This window comes from Procambarus clarkii, chromosome 33 (assembly GCF_040958095.1).
Source record: "Procambarus clarkii isolate CNS0578487 chromosome 33, FALCON_Pclarkii_2.0, whole genome shotgun sequence".
Classification (NCBI taxonomy): Eukaryota; Metazoa; Arthropoda; class Malacostraca; order Decapoda; family Cambaridae; genus Procambarus; species Procambarus clarkii.
The window spans coordinates 11,497,928-11,513,996 of NC_091182.1; positions in this window are offsets into that span (position 1 = coordinate 11,497,928).

A 16,069-nucleotide genomic window follows, 5' to 3' on the forward strand; every position below is an offset into this window, starting at 1 on the left:
AAACAGGCAAAGATGACAAACAAACAAATAAAAATAAAAATAAAAACCTTTGGAAAGGAAAGGCAGAGCTTAAGTACACTTTGGTTGTATGTGAGACTACAAATTATGTTCTGGTTATTCAGCTGATATCCCACAGTCATCCAGGAAAGAAGTGAGGTGTGCCTCAGTGGTTGTGACATAAGTTTTTCCAGAGTCATATATATTATATATAATTATATATATATATATATATATATATATATATATATATATATATATATATATATATATATATATATATATATATATATATATATATATATATATATAGTAGGCTGAGAAGTGCATTCTGGCTACTAGGTACGACATATATATATATATATGTCGTACCTAGTAGCCAGAACGCACTTCTCTGCCTACTATGCAAGGCCCGATTTGCCTAATAAGCCAAGTTTTCATGAATTAATTGTTTTTCGACTACCTAACCTACCTAACCTAACCTAACCTAACTTTTTCGGCTACCTAACCTATAGAGATAGGTTAGGTTAGGTTAGGTAGGGTTGGTTAGGTTCCGTCATATATCTACGTTAATTTTAACTCCAATAAAAAAAATTGACCTCAAACATAATGAAATGGGTAGCTTTATCATTTCATAAGAAAAAAATTTGAGAAAATATATTAATTCAGGAAAACTTGGCTTATTAGGCAAACCGGGCCTTGCATAGTAGGCTGAGAAGTGCGTTCTGGCTACTAGGTACGACATATATATATATATATATATATATATATATATATATATATATATATATATATATATATATATATATATATATTATTATATATATATATATATATATATATATATATATATATATATATATATATATATTATTAGGAGAACATATATATATATATATATATATATATATATATATATATATATATATATATATATATATATATATATATATATATATATATATATATATGTCGTACCTAGTAGCCAAAACGCAATTCTCAGCCTACTATGCAAGGCCCGATTTGCCTAATAAGCCAAGTTTTCCTGAATTAATATATTTTCTCAATTTTTTTTCTTATAAAATGATAAAGGTACCCATTTCATTATGTATGAGGTCAATTTTTTTTTATTGGAGGTAAAATTAACGTAGATATATGACAGAACCTAACCAACCCTACCTAATCTAACGTAACCTATCTTTATAGGTTAGGTTAGGTAGCCGAAAAAGTTAGGTTAGGTAGTCGAGAAACAATTAATTCATGAAAACTTGGCTTATTAGGCAAATTGGGCCTTGCATATTAGGCTGAGAAGTGTGTTCTGGCTACTAGGTACGACATATAATATATATATATATATATATATATACACACACACATACATACATACATACATACATACATACATACATACATACATACATACATACATACATACATACAGAGAGAGAGAGAGATGGACACAGAGAACTGGAGACACACACATCCAGACAGACAGACACACACACACACAGAATTATTATTAGGAGAACATAGACCCAACACAACCTATAAATTATGTGAGAAATCTTTAAGGAATTCTGATAAAGAAAGAGATCTAGAGGTGGTTCTAAATAGAAAAGTATCACCTGAGGACCACATAAAGAACATTGTGTGAGGAGCCTATGCCATGCATTCCAACTACAGAATTGCTTTTAAATACAAAAGCAATCTGCTTTAATCTGCTATCAGAATAATAACTAATCTGCTATCAGTATAATAACTAACTCTGCTTTCAGACAACACTCAGCTCCCTTGTTTAAATCCCTAAACTTGCTAAATATTAACTCCCTCCACACATTCTCTTGTGTCAACTACATTTACAAAACCCTGTTCTTAAATGCAAACCATGCTCTGAAACTCTCCCTGGACATATGTAATAGGACCCATTATCACCACACCAGAAATAAATATCTCTTTGATATCCCCAGGGTCAAACTTAATCTGTGTAAACACTCTATGCAAATTAAGGGACCTAGTCTATGGAACTCACTCCCTAGTGAATTGAAAAACTGTAAAACTTTTGCCTTATTTAAAAGCAAAACCAAAAAGTACCTAACTTCATCTTCTTGGTTTCCTACACTGAGCTTTAAATTTGCTCTGTACCTAGTGTTACCCAATCTCCTAATTTTTATGTAATTTCAAACAACCTTATCATTGTGTTCATTGCTGTCTTCTTTTATGTGCTAGCCATATGCTGTATTGTGACTACCAATTTTTGTCAACTACCATTCAAGCTGTCATTGCAATCAATCTTATATTGTTTCTGCTGTATTGTGCCAACCAATTTTTGTCAACTACCATTCAAGCTGTCATTGCAATCAATCTTAGCTACCTATGTGCTTTAATATACTGTACCTACAATTTTCTCTCATCTTCTTTTTTTTCATTTCATGTAACTGTTATCATTTTTTGGTCTATAAATTTTGCAAGTATTTACCTACTTAAAATTTTCATAGATTAAGGACCTGCCCGAAACGCTGCGCGTGCTAGTGGCTTTACAAGACTGTAATTACCATATTTGTATCCTCACATTCCTTATGTACATTCTTGTATATGCATAAATAAATAAATAAATAAAACATGGATGGCGAAATACTAAAGAAATTGTTCACCACTTTTGTTAGTCCAAAGCTAGAATATGCAGCAGTTGTGGGGTGCCCATATTGGGGTGCCATCACATTTAAACCACCACCAAGCCCACAAATACGTCAACATGGACCAGCATTACACCGTCTAACATACTCTATCAGATGTAACAACTAAATTTGTGAATTCAAGACCTAATCTCTTGTATAACACAGTGTTAGTACGAGAAAAACATTACTTACATTCGAGGCCGTGTTTTAAAATGGCGGGGATCTTGTTGTACTGACGCTCCACACTGTGTGTTCGTTTGCGTATGATGAACGTGTGACAATTTACTACAACAATTATTTAATTATTCTTATTCTTTATATCACTATTTTTAGGGTACATGAAATTTCAAAATTATTTATACAAAATAATATAAATGCATTGTCTTACCCTTATATATTATGGAAAATATGATGCCATGAACGAAGTCAAAGTGAAGTTGAAGTCAAAGTCATTCGCCGAACGCATTAGTCATTTCTTTCTCACAAACGATAGGGGATAACAAAACCACAGAGAATATAAGTGTACAGTAAAGTCAATTTTATTCAGGAAAGTACATACATAGTTGATTTACAAACATAATGTTGGATTTATAGATAGAGCTAGTGCATACAATACCTAAAGCCACTATAGTAGGCATAGCATTTCAGGCAACCGGGCAGTATACATGGACTCCTTACTCAAATCTCTGAATATGATAGATATTAAGTCCCTGCACATCCTCACATGTGTATTTTATATATATAAAACGCTACACTGTAATGTTAATCCTGACCTTAAAAGCTTCCTACAAGGTTGTAACAGATCCCATGAGCACCACACCAGAAACAAATACCTATTTGATATTCCAAGAGTACGACTTAGTCAAACTAGAAATGCTTGACAAATCAAGGGACCTCGAATGTGGAATGACCTTCCCAATTATGTTAAAGACTGTACCTCTCCCAACCAGTTTAAGATAAATTCTATTGAGAACACATTGGCACAAAAATGAATGACGTACATATAATAATAATGTCAGGACAGTGAAATAATTAGAAACTTTCAAAGCGCTGTATCGCACATGTGTTGTCCCGTCACCAATACTGGGTAACAGTTCCACCACTTCCCACACTCTTGTGGGTGGGCCGTGACCATTATTCTACGTTTATATTCATATCACCGTGTTGGGAATTTCATTGCGAGTACATTGATACCAAAATTAACGCTGTAGAACAAGTGTAGAAGTGATAACAATCCCAAGAGTAAAAACATTTTGTTGCTGTTGGGCGCTCACGGCGAGTCATCTACGTAGTTATTTATTTGGTGCTGGTATCCATATACTTTTCGTGACCATTTTAACTGATGTTCTTCTAGAGAATTTTATTGCAAACACGTTGGTACCAAAATGAAATACGTAGCTCAAGAACTAAGGTCAGGAGAGTAAAAAGAGTATACACATTTTTGTTTTGACGCTTAAGGTTATTGTGAGTACTCATCGCCTGCATAGAAACTGTAATTAAGAACATAAGAACAAAGGTAATTGCAGAAGGCCTATTGGCCCATACGAGGCAGCTCCTATCTATAACCACCCAATCCCACTTATATACATGTCCAACCCGAGCTTGAAACAATCAAGGGACCCCAGCTCCACCACGTTACGCGGCAATTGTCAGCCAGGTGAAGTTGGAGTCAGTCAGGTGAAGTCAGTCAGTCAGGTGAAGTCACAGTGAGAGGTTGTGTTAACCGGAGCTCCTGAGTGTTGTTATATTATCATAGCAATATGGAAGTTGTAGTTAAGGACCTGGTGACTCTAGTGGGAGCCCTGAGAACAGAGTTGGACTCTGCGGGAGGAGGTGCGTCAGCTGAAAGAACAACGAGAAGTAACGAAGGAGGAGACCAGTAGTAAAGGGACCTCGTCTTGGAGAGTTGTGAAAGACAGGGGCCTTAAGAAGACTTTGATAAAGCCGCCTTCAAACGCCATAGCAACTTCTAATTCATTTGACGTTTTGGAGGACGAGTGCTGTGGAGTGACTGTGGATCGCGCAAAAGGGAAAGCAACGAAGAGAAAGGAAGCGCAGGCCCCTCAGAAAGTAAAGGAAGTACCTAAGCAAACATTAGTTGTGGGAGATTCCCAGATAAGGTATTTGGATAGAACGTTTTGTGCTAGAGATAGGGGGAACAGGTTAAGGGTTTGCTATCCCGGAGCTGGCATTGGTGATATTATAAACAACATGAATGATATTATGGCTGGTAATGGGAACAATCCCATTATTTGCATTAGCGTGGGAGGAAATGATGTTGGTCGAGTTAGGAGTGAGGAACTGATTCAGAGGTATAAAACAGCCATAGAGTTAGTTAGGAGCAAGGGAGGAATCCCGATCATATGTGGCATTCTTCCAAGAAAGGGAGTGGGAAATGAATGGATATCGAGGGCACTTGGTGTCAATTGCCGGCTGGAAAGATATTGCAAATCAAATGCAATATCTTTCATAGACAACTGGGAACACTTCTATGGAAGAAATGAAATGTATGCTCGTGATGGGGTGCATCTATCGAGAGCTGGGGTTGTTGCTGTTGCGAACTCGTTAGAAGAAGTGGTTAGAGGTGTTTGTTTGGGTTTAAACTGTTAGTAGATAGAGGTATGGGAATTGATTTGGAGGAAGGAGGTAATAAAAGTATGTGTTTGTGGGAGAAAGGAATTGGCAAAACGATCAGGGAAAGAGAAGGTCCGCAAAATAACAATTCACTTAAGGTATATTACACTAACAGTAGAAGTCTAAGAAATAAAATTAACGAATTAAATGCTCTTGTCTGCACAGAAAAAATAGATATTATTGCACTTACCGAAACGTGGATGAATGTAGAAAATAGAGAACTATTAGCTGAATATCAAATATATGGATTTAAACTATTTCACACAGATAGATATATTAGACGAGGAGGTGGAGTAGCCATATATGTTAGGGACAATTTGAAATGTAGTCTCAAAGAGGGAATCAAAACAGAGCCACACACAGAAACTATTTGGATAGAATTAAACGAAAAAGCTAATAATATTATAATAGGAGTAATATATAGGCCACCAAATTTAGACAGAATGGAAGCAAAGCATCTATGGGATGAAATATCTAGAGCATCTAGATCTAACAGTATTTATGTCATGGGTGACTTTAATTTTAGCGGAATAAACTGGTTGAACAAAACAGGGAATAGTGAAGCAGAAGATTTTCTAGAATTAATTGACGATTGCTTTCTTACGCAACACATTAAGGAACCAACACGGGAAAATAATATTTTAGATTTAGTGTTAACTAACAGGGAAACGCAAATTAATGACATCGAAATAGGGAGTGAGCTAGGGAGCAGTGATCACAAAGAAATCAGATTTAGCATAGAATGGAATAGACCAGTAGGAGAAAATTCTGTTAAAGTGCCAGATTTTCGAAAAGCTGATTTTAATAGCCTAAGAAATTTTTTGGGTCAAATTGATTGGAAACTCTTGGGTATGGTGTGTGGGCCGGTCTTGGAGCGAGACATGAACCCAGCGATAGGTGACTTAAATGGGGATTTCGATGTGGATTCAATATATAACTTATTTAAGAATATTCTAAACAAAGCACAGGAACGTAGTATACCATACAAATTGAATAGATCGAATACTAATGACCCAAAGTGGATAACAAAGAATTTGAAGAACCTTATAGGTAAAAAGAGAGCTTGGTACAAAAGGATTAAAAATGGGGAGGTCACTTTAGAACAGGAATTCGTACAACTGGTTAGAAATGTTAAAAAAGAGATAAGGAAAGCAAAAAGAAACTATGAAGTTCGCATAGCAGGGCAAGCAAAGACAAATCCTAAAGGGTTTTTTCAGTTATATCGTACCAAGACTAGGGAAAGGATAGGTCCATTAAAAACTGAGACAGGTCAAATAACAGATAGTGATGAAGAGATGAGTAGTATTTTTAATAAATATTTTGTATCTGTATTTACTAAAGAGGAACTTAACAATATGCCTTCAGCCGAACAAGTCTATGTGGGTGGGGACGAGGACAGGTTGACGAGTTTAGCAGTTACCAGGGAGGATGTTCTTAAACAAATAGTAAAACTCAAACCAAACAAATCCCCAGGGCCGGATGAAGTGTTTGCCAGGGTGCTTAAAGAATGCAAAGAGGAGCTTTGTGACCCACTGTCAACCATATTTAATAAATCAATAGAGTCAGGCAGAGTGCCAGAGTTTTGGAAAGTTGCTAATGTGATACCAGTTTTTAAGAAAGGAGATAGATCACTTGCGTCTAACTATCGACCAATTAGCCTAACGTCTATTGTGGGAAAGTTACTCGAATCTATAATAGCAAATAAAATTCGTCTTCATCTTGAAAAACATAAATTAATAATTGAGTCGCAACATGGTTTTATAAATGGCCGTTCATGTTTAACAAATTTGTTATCTTTTTATTCTAGCATTGTTGAGGCAGTTGATAGTGGTAAGGATTGCGATGTTGTATACCTTGACTTTAGCAAAGCTTTTGATACAGTGCCACATGAAAGACTGATTAAAAAGATAGAGTCTCATGGTATTGGGGGTGCTATATTAAGCTGGATTAGGGCATGGCTATACCAAAGGAAACAGAGAGTTAGTATAAATGGAATCAAGTCAGAGTGGGAAAATGTTGTAAGTGGAGTGCCTCAAGGCTCTGTCCTGGGACCTCTGTTGTTTATAATTTATATAAATGATTTAGATTCAGGTTTGAGTAGCAACATTTGCAAATTTGCCGATGATACGAAAATCGGTAGGGAAATTAATTCGGAGGAGGACTCACTATCACTTCAAGTTGATCTAGATAGGGTTTTGAAATGGTCAAAGGATTGGCAGATGCAGTTTAATGCTGATAAATGTAAAGTTCTGAGGTTAGGTAATGATGATAGAGTTACAAGATACGAGCTAGATGGTGTTGTGATTGCGAAGTCGGATTGCGAAAGGGATCTGGGAGTTATGATTAGTAAGAATTTAAAACAAAAGGATCAATGCATAAATGTTCGTAATAAGGCAAATCGGACACTTGGATTTATTAATCACAGCGTTAGTAACAAGACACCTGGTGTGGTTCTCAAGCTATATCTTGCTCTAGTTAGGCCCCATTTAGATTATGCAGTTCAGTTTTGGTCGCCATATTATAGAATGGATATAAATTCACTTGAACGTGTCCAGCGTAGGATGACTAAGTTAATTCCCCAAATTAGAAATCTTTCATATGAAGAAAGATTAACAAAGCTTAAGTTGCATTCACTGGAAAGGCGAAGAGTTAGGGGTGACATGATAGAGGTTTACAAGTGGATGAATGGACATAACCGGGGGGATATTAGTAGGGTATTAAAAGTATCAAGACAGGACTGAACACGAAACAATGGGTATAAATTGGATAAGTTTAGATTTAGGAAAGACTTGGGTAAATACTGGTTCAGTAACAGGGTTGTTGATTTGTGGAACCAATTGCCGCGTAACATTGTGGAGGTGGGGTCCCTCGATTGTTTCAAGCACGGGTTGGACAAGTATATGAGTGGGATTGGGTGGTTATAGAATAGGAGCTGCCTCGTATGGGCCAATAGGCCTTCTGCAGTTACCTTTGTTCTTATGTTCTTATGTTCTTAATTGGTTCCACAAATCAACAACCCTGTTACTGACCCAGTATTTACTCAAGTCTTTCCTAAATCTAAACTTATCCAATTTATACCCATTGTTTCGTGTTCTATCTTGTGTTGACAATTTTAATACCCTATTAATATCCCCTATGTTATATCCATTCAGGAAATTGTGGTTGATCTCGAACCCATTGATAATGTGACGACTTATACTGAATTTTATAAGAACATAAGAACAAAGGTAACTGTAGAAGGCCTATTGGCCCATACGAGGCAGCTCCTATCTATAACCACCCAATCCCACTCATATACTTGTCCAACCTACGCTTGAAACAATCGAGGGACCCCACATCCACCACGTTACGCGGCAATTGGTTCCACAAATCAACAACCCTGTTACTGAACCAGTATATACCCAAATCTTTACTAAATCTAAACTTATCCAATTTATACCCATTGTTTCGTGTTCTGTCCTGTGTTGATATTTTTAATACCCTATTAATATCCCCCCCTGTTATGTCCATTCATCCACTTGTAAGTCTCTATCATGTCACCCCTAACTCTTGTAAGTCTCTATCATGTCACCCCTAATTCGACCAATTAGCCTAACGTCTATTGTGGGAAAGTTACTCGAATTTATAATAGCAAATAAAATTCGTCTTCATCTTGAAAAACATAAATTAATAATTGAGTCGCAACATGGTTTTATAAATGGCCGTTCATGTTTAACAAATTTGTTATCTTTTTATTCTAGCATTGTTGAGGCAGTTGATAGTGGTAAGGATTGCGATGTTGTATACCTTGACTTTAGCAAAGCTTTTGATACAGTGCCACATGAAAGACTGATTAAAAAAATAGAGTCTCATGGTATTGGGGGTGCTATATTAAGCTGGATTAGGGCATGGCTATACCAAAGGAAACAGAGAGTTAGTATAAATGGAATCAAGTCAGAGTGGGAAAATGTTGTAAGTGGAGTGCCTCAAGGCTCTGTCCTGGGACCTCTGTTGTTTATAATATATATAAATGATTTAGATTCAGGTTTGAGTAGCAACATTTGCAAATTTGCCGATGATACGAAAATCGGTAGGGAAATTAATTCGGAGGAGGACTCACTATCACTTCAAGTTGATCTAGATAGGGTTTTGAAATGGTCAAAGGATTGGCAGATGCAGTTTAATGCTGATAAATGTAAAGTTCTGAGGTTAGGTAATGATGATAGAGTTACAAGATACGAGCTAGATGGTGTTGTGATTGCGAAGTCGGATTGCGAAAGGGATCTGGGAGTTATGATTAGTAAGAATTTAAAACAAAAGGATCAATGCATAAATGTTCGTAATAAGGCAAATCGGACACTTGGATTTATTAATCGCAGCGTTAGTAACAAGACACCTGGTGTGGTTCTCAAGCTATATGTAGAAAATGTAGATGAATGTAGAAAATAGAGAACTATTAGCTGAATATCAAATATATGGATTTAAACTATTTCACTCAGGTAGATATATTAGACGAGGAGGTGGAGTAGCCATATATGTTAGGGACAATTTGAAATGTAGTCTCAAAGAGGGAATCAAAACAGAGCCACACACAGAAACTATTTGGATAGAATTAAACGAAAAAGCAAATAATATTATAATAGGAGTAATATATAGGCCACCAAATTTAGACAGAATGGAAGCAAAGCACCTATGGGATGAAATATCTAGAGCATCTAGATCTAACAGTATTTATGTCATGGGTGACTTTAATTTTAGCGGAATAAACTGGTTGAACAAAACAGGGAATAGTGAAGCAGAAGATTTTCTAGAATTAATTGACGATTGCTTTCTTACGCAACACATTAAGGAACCAACACGGGAAAATAATATTTTAGATTTAGTGTTAACTAACAGGGAAACGCAAATTAATGACATCGAAATAGGGAGTGAGCTAGGGAGCAGTGATCACAAAGAAATCAGATTTAGCATAGAATGGAATAGACCAGTAGGAGAAAATTCTGTTAAAGTGCCAGATTTTCGAAAAGCTGATTTTAATAGCCTAAGAAATTTTTTGGGTCAAATTGATTGGAAAGTCTTGGGTATGGGGTGTGGGCCGGTCTTGGAGCAAGACATGAACCCAGAGATAGGTGACTTAAATGGGGATTTCGATGTGGATTCAATATATAACTTATTTAAGAATATTCTAAACAAAGCACAGGAACGTAGTATACCATACAAATTGAATAGATCGAATACTAATGACCCAAAGTGGATAACAAAGAATTTGAAGAACCTTATAGGTAAAAAGAGAGCTTGGTACAAAAGGATTAAAAATGGTGAGGTCACTTTAGAACAGGAATTCGTACAACTGGTTAGAAATGCTAAAAAAGAGATAAGGAAAGCAAAAAGAAACTATGAAGTTCGCATAGCAGGGCAAGCAAAGACAAATCCTAAAGGGTTTTTTCAGTTATATCGTACTAAGACTAGGGAAAGGATAGGTCCATTAAAAACTGAGACAGGTCAAATAACAGATAGTGATGAAGAGATGAGTAGTATTTTTAATAAATATTTTGTATCTGTATTTACTAAAGAGGAACTTAACAATATGCCTTCAGCCGAACAAGTCTATGTGGGTGGGGACGAGGACAGGTTGACGAGTTTAGCAGTTACCAGGGAGGATGTTCTTAAACAAATAGTAAAACTCAAACCAAACAAATCCCCAGGGCCGGATGAAGTGTTTGCCAGGGTGCTTAAAGAATGCAAAGAGGAGCTTTGTGACCCACTGTCAACCATATTTAATAAATCAATAGAGTCAGGCAGAGTGCCAGAGTTTTGGAAAGTTGCTAATGTGATACCAGTTTTTAAGAAAGGAGATAGATCACTTGCGTCTAACTATCGACCAATTAGCCTAACGTCTATTGTGGGAAAGTTACTCGAATCTATAATAGCAAATAAAATTCGTCTTCATCTTGAAAAACATAAATTAATAATTGAGTCGCAACATGGTTTTATAAATGGCCGTTCATGTTTAACAAATTTGTTATCTTTTTATTCTAGCATTGTTGAGGCAGTTGATAGTGGTAAGGATTGCGATGTTGTATACCTTGACTTTAGCAAAGCTTTTGATACAGTGCCACATGAAAGACTGATTAAAAAGATAGAGTCTCATGGTATTGGGGGTGCTATATTAAGCTGGATTAGGGCATGGCTATACCAAAGGAAACAGAGAGTTAGTATAAATGGAATCAAGTCAGAGTGGGAAAATGTTGTAAGTGGAGTGCCTCAAGGCTCTGTCCTGGGACCTCTGTTGTTTATAATTTATATAAATGATTTAGATTCAGGTTTGAGTAGCAACATTTGCAAATTTGCCGATGATACGAAAATCGGTAGGGAAATTAATTCGGAGGAGGACTCACTATCACTTCAAGTTGATCTAGATAGGGTTTTGAAATGGTCAAAGGATTGGCAGATGCAGTTTAATGCTGATAAATGTAAAGTTCTGAGGTTAGGTAATGATGATAGAGTTACAAGATACGAGCTAGATGGTGTTGTGATTGCGAAGTCGGATTGCGAAAGGGATCTGGGAGTTATGATTAGTAAGAATTTAAAACAAAAGGATCAATGCATAAATGTTCGTAATAAGGCAAATCGGACACTTGGATTTATTAATCACAGCGTTAGTAACAAGACACCTGGTGTGGTTCTCAAGCTATATCTTGCTCTAGTTAGGCCCCATTTAGATTATGCAGTTCAGTTTTGGTCGCCATATTATAGAATGGATATAAATTCACTTGAACGTGTCCAGCGTAGGATGACTAAGTTAATTCCCCAAATTAGAAATCTTTCATATGAAGAAAGATTAACAAAGCTTAAGTTGCATTCACTGGAAAGGCGAAGAGTTAGGGGTGACATGATAGAGGTTTACAAGTGGATGAATGGACATAACCGGGGGGATATTAGTAGGGTATTAAAAGTATCAAGACAGGACTGAACACGAAACAATGGGTATAAATTGGATAAGTTTAGATTTAGGAAAGACTTGGGTAAATACTGGTTCAGTAACAGGGTTGTTGATTTGTGGAACCAATTGCCGCGTAACATTGTGGAGGTGGGGTCCCTCGATTGTTTCAAGCACGGGTTGGACAAGTATATGAGTGGGATTGGGTGGTTATAGAATAGGAGCTGCCTCGTATGGGCCAATAGGCCTTCTGCAGTTACCTTTGTTCTTATGTTCTTATGTTCTTAATTGGTTCCACAAATCAACAACCCTGTTACTGACCCAGTATTTACTCAAGTCTTTCCTAAATCTAAACTTATCCAATTTATACCCATTGTTTCGTGTTCTATCTTGTGTTGACAATTTTAATACCCTATTAATATCCCCTATGTTATATCCATTCAGGAAATTGTGGTTGATCTCGAACCCATTGATAATGTGACGACTTATACTGAATTTTATAAGAACATAAGAACAAAGGTAACTGTAGAAGGCCTATTGGCCCATACGAGGCAGCTCCTATCTATAACCACCCAATCCCACTCATATACTTGTCCAACCTACGCTTGAAACAATCGAGGGACCCCACATCCACCACGTTACGCGGCAATTGGTTCCACAAATCAACAACCCTGTTACTGAACCAGTATATACCCAAATCTTTACTAAATCTAAACTTATCCAATTTATACCCATTGTTTCGTGTTCTGTCCTGTGTTGATATTTTTAATACCCTATTAATATCCCCCCCTGTTATGTCCATTCATCCACTTGTAAGTCTCTATCATGTCACCCCTAACTCTTGTAAGTCTCTATCATGTCACCCCTAATTCGACCAATTAGCCTAACGTCTATTGTGGGAAAGTTACTCGAATTTATAATAGCAAATAAAATTCGTCTTCATCTTGAAAAACATAAATTAATAATTGAGTCGCAACATGGTTTTATAAATGGCCGTTCATGTTTAACAAATTTGTTATCTTTTTATTCTAGCATTGTTGAGGCAGTTGATAGTGGTAAGGATTGCGATGTTGTATACCTTGACTTTAGCAAAGCTTTTGATACAGTGCCACATGAAAGACTGATTAAAAAAATAGAGTCTCATGGTATTGGGGGTGCTATATTAAGCTGGATTAGGGCATGGCTATACCAAAGGAAACAGAGAGTTAGTATAAATGGAATCAAGTCAGAGTGGGAAAATGTTGTAAGTGGAGTGCCTCAAGGCTCTGTCCTGGGACCTCTGTTGTTTATAATATATATAAATGATTTAGATTCAGGTTTGAGTAGCAACATTTGCAAATTTGCCGATGATACGAAAATCGGTAGGGAAATTAATTCGGAGGAGGACTCACTATCACTTCAAGTTGATCTAGATAGGGTTTTGAAATGGTCAAAGGATTGGCAGATGCAGTTTAATGCTGATAAATGTAAAGTTCTGAGGTTAGGTAATGATGATAGAGTTACAAGATACGAGCTAGATGGTGTTGTGATTGCGAAGTCGGATTGCGAAAGGGATCTGGGAGTTATGATTAGTAAGAATTTAAAACAAAAGGATCAATGCATAAATGTTCGTAATAAGGCAAATCGGACACTTGGATTTATTAATCGCAGCGTTAGTAACAAGACACCTGGTGTGGTTCTCAAGCTATATGTAGAAAATGTAGAGAAATATATATAAATGAATGTAGAAAATAGAGAACTATTAGCTGAATATCAAATATATGGATTTAAACTATTTCACTCAGGTAGATATATTAGACGAGGAGGTGGAGTAGCCATATATGTTAGGGACAATTTGAAATGTAGTCTCAAAGAGGGAATCAAAACAGAGCCACACACAGAAACTATTTGGATAGAATTAAACGAAAAAGCAAATAATATTATAATAGGAGTAATATATAGGCCACCAAATTTAGACAGAATGGAAGCAAAGCACCTATGGGATGAAATATCTAGAGCATCTAGATCTAACAGTATTTATGTCATGGGTGACTTTAATTTTAGCGGAATAAACTGGTTGAACAAAACAGGGAATAGTGAAGCAGAAGATTTTCTAGAATTAATTGACGATTGCTTTCTTACGCAACACATTAAGGAACCAACACGGGAAAATAATATTTTAGATTTAGTGTTAACTAACAGGGAAACGCAAATTAATGACATCGAAATAGGGAGTGAGCTAGGGAGCAGTGATCACAAAGAAATCAGATTTAGCATAGAATGGAATAGACCAGTAGGAGAAAATTCTGTTAAAGTGCCAGATTTTCGAAAAGCTGATTTTAATAGCCTAAGAAATTTTTTGGGTCAAATTGATTGGAAAGTCTTGGGTATGGGGTGTGGGCCGGTCTTGGAGCAAGACATGAACCCAGAGATAGGTGACTTAAATGGGGATTTCGATGTGGATTCAATATATAACTTATTTAAGAATATTCTAAACAAAGCACAGGAACGTAGTATACCATACAAATTGAATAGATCGAATACTAATGACCCAAAGTGGATAACAAAGAATTTGAAGAACCTTATAGGTAAAAAGAGAGCTTGGTACAAAAGGATTAAAAATGGTGAGGTCACTTTAGAACAGGAATTCGTACAACTGGTTAGAAATGCTAAAAAAGAGATAAGGAAAGCAAAAAGAAACTATGAAGTTCGCATAGCAGGGCAAGCAAAGACAAATCCTAAAGGGTTTTTTCAGTTATATCGTACTAAGACTAGGGAAAGGATAGGTCCATTAAAAACTGAGACAGGTCAAATAACAGATAGTGATGAAGAGATGAGTAGTATTTTTAATAAATATTTTGTATCTGTATTTACTAAAGAGGAACTTAACAATATGCCTTCAGCCGAACAAGTCTATGTGGGTGGGGACGAGGACAGGTTGACGAGTTTAGCAGTTACCAGGGAGGATGTTCTTAAACAAATAGTAAAACTCAAACCAAACAAATCCCCAGGGCCGGATGAAGTGTTTGCCAGGGTGCTTAAAGAATGCAAAGAGGAGCTTTGTGACCCACTGTCAACCATATTTAATAAATCAATAGAGTCAGGCAGAGTGCCAGAGTTTTGGAAAGTTGCTAATGTGATACCAGTTTTTAAGAAAGGAGATAGATCACTTGCGTCTAACTATCGACCAATTAGCCTAACGTCTATTGTGGGAAAGTTACTCGAATCCATAATAGCAAATAAAATTCGTCTGCATCTTGAAAAACATAAATTAATAATTGAGTCGCAACATGGTTTTATAAATGGCCGTTCATGTTTAACAAATTTGTTATCTTTTTATTCTAGCATTGTTGAGGCAGTTGATAGTGGTAAGGATTGCGATGTTGTATACCTTGACTTTAGCAAAGCTTTTGATACAGTGCCACATGAAAGACTGATTAAAAAGATAGAGTCTCATGGTATTGGGGGTGCTATATTAAGCTGGATTAGGGCATGGCTATATCAAAGGAAACAGAGAGTTAGTATAAATGGAATCAAGTCAGAGTGGGAAAATGTTGTAAGTGGAGTGCCTCAAGGCTCTGTCCTGGGACCTCTGTTGTTTATAATATATATAAATGATTTAGATTCAGGTTTGAGTAGCAACATTTGCAAATTTGCCGATGATACGAAAATCGGTAGGGAAATTAATTCGGAGGAGGACTCACTATCACTTCAAGTTGATCTAGATAGGGTTTTGAAATGGTCAAAGGATTGGCAGATGCAGTTTAATGCTGATAAATGTAAAGTTCTGAGGTTAGGTAATGATGCTAGAGTTACAAGATACGAGCTAGATGGCGTTGTGATTGCGAAGTCGGATTGCGAAAGG